Genomic DNA, 2,331 nt, shown 5'->3' with positions numbered 1-2,331 from the left:
CTTAGTTAGGGTGTCTATTGCTGTGACAAAGCACCATGACCAAAAAGCAAGTTGGGGAGGAAAGGGTTTATTTGGTTTACACTTCCACATTGCTGGTCATCATAGAAGGAAGTCAGGACAGGAACTCAAGCAGGGCAGGATCCTGGAGGCAGGAGCTGATGCGAAGACCATGGAGGGATTGGTGCTTACTAGCTTGCTCTCCATGGCTTGCTCAGCCTGCTTTCTTATAGAACCTAAGACCAGCAGCCCACAGTTGGCACTACCCTCCATGGGCTGGACCCTCCCCTGTTGATCACTAATGGGGAAAATGTCTTATAGCTGGATCTTATGGAGGGAGGCATTTCCTCAACTGAGGCTCCTTTCTCTCTGATGACTCTAGCTTGTGTCAACTCGACACACAAAACCAGCCAGTACAGTAACCAAGAATGAGTTTGAACTTCTGATTCTCTTGCTTCCACCTCCTGAGTAGTAGGGTTTCAGGGCTGTGTCGCCATAGCAGCCTGTTTTTATGTGGTGCTAGGGATCAAATCTAGGGCTTCATGCACACTAGACAAACAGGCTACCAGATAAGCCTTTTCTTTCATAAAAAGGTGATCGTGGAAAGACCATAGATACTTCTGCTGGAGTGTGTGTTGTGTGTATGTCCATGTAAGTGTGTGTCCATGTGTATCTTCATGTATGTGTGTTTGTTCATGTATATATATGTATGTTTCTCTCTCTCTCTCTCTCTCTCTCTCTCTCTCTCTCTCTCTCTCTCTCTCTCTCTCTCTCTCTCTCTCTCATATGAATCCTAAGCAGGCAGCCTAACTGAAGATTTTTCCTTTTTAAAGAGGTTCTGTTTAAAGGTCAATTTTCATAAATGAATGAACGGATGAATAGCTAAATAAAGCCAGAACACAACAGCAGTGCCATCAGCTTCCCTGGGCAGAGGATGAGTCCTGGTGTTAGTAATCTTTACAGCATATGCAGCCTGCATCCCCCATGCAGCCTGCATCCCCCATACAGCCTGCATGCCCCCTGGCACAATGGTGAGCACCCGGAGTCTGGGGCGGCACATTTTTCTTTGGCATCTGGAGCACAGTGGGTTCTCCAACACCTGCAGTTTCCCCCTATAATCTGGTTAAAGCTGGGCCTGGGGACATTGGTCCTTAATGTCTAGGTTGTAACTATCAGGTCAGTTCTGGCAGCACCCGAGGGACATTACGGGCTGTCTATCCTTGGCTAGGTGCAAACTTAAACATTTTAAGGACATCTTTAGCTTAGGGAGAGAGTGAGGAGCTATCCCTAACGTGAGTTTTCCTCAAGCCCAGTGCTGTACCAGTCTGTCCACAGCTGTATAACTGACACCACCCAGGCTTGTTCTGTGTGGCTAAACCAGCAGGGGTTTCAGAGGTGATGCCTCTGTGACCCTCTGCCTGAATCCGTTTATAAGGCCACAGGTTCTGGAACCTCATCGCCGAGTAGTTAAGGCTATAGAGAGATGTTTCCTGTTGTCGCCAACTGTCATTTCTGAAACATAGAAGCTTTTCCTTGTGTGTTCAGTTAGTCGTAGACACTTGGCCAACAGGGCAGAGTTGCTCTCAGAGCACACCCCATGGCATCCCTTTCCTGGTGCCCAAGCGTGGCTCAAGAGGGCATGGGCCTCTAAGAACCATGCTTGTAAGCCAATATGGATGGATAGGAAAGACCTGTTTATGGAATGCACAGCAGCAACCATATGGCACCCAGATGTTCCAGCTCTGTGTAGGGACCAGAGACCTCTGGGAGCCCAGCTGACCCTTCCCTTCCTGATCTTATGGCTGATCACACCCTGCACTCCCAGCGGCCCCAGCCTGCACTCATCTTTAGCATTAGCACACCCGAGCTCCAGCCAAGTGCTCCAGTCTTCTTTGCTTTACAGCACCACGAGCAGCCTTGATTGCTCTTGACCTTCCTGAAGAGATGTTTCCATTAATTAACATTCACCCGTGGCTGTCTTGAGATGAGGAACAAGGGATGGGCTTGGAGGGAGAGCCTGTCAGAATCTGGTGTGAAGGAGCCAAGTGGAAGCTGCAGAGAGAGAGAGGGGGAGAGGGAGAGGGAAAGAGAGAGAGATCTCCCAACTGGTTTAACAGGAATGATTGATCATCTCCTAGATGAGAGAGACACACTCCCAAACTCTTGCCCATTAAGTCTGACTGTACCAGAGAACAGGGTGTTCTTCCTGAGACCTCCCTGCCGGGCAACACCACAGTTGCGGCTTCCTCCCTAACAAGCTCAACTCCACTGGCTACATTGACTTTCATTCACACTCTTCTCTTCCCCGCTTCTGACATTCCCTTTTTCTCAATG

This window comes from Peromyscus maniculatus, chromosome 10 (assembly GCF_049852395.1).
Source record: "Peromyscus maniculatus bairdii isolate BWxNUB_F1_BW_parent chromosome 10, HU_Pman_BW_mat_3.1, whole genome shotgun sequence".
NCBI classification, from domain to species: domain Eukaryota; kingdom Metazoa; phylum Chordata; class Mammalia; order Rodentia; family Cricetidae; genus Peromyscus; species Peromyscus maniculatus.
This window is presented reverse-complemented; position numbering follows the sequence as displayed.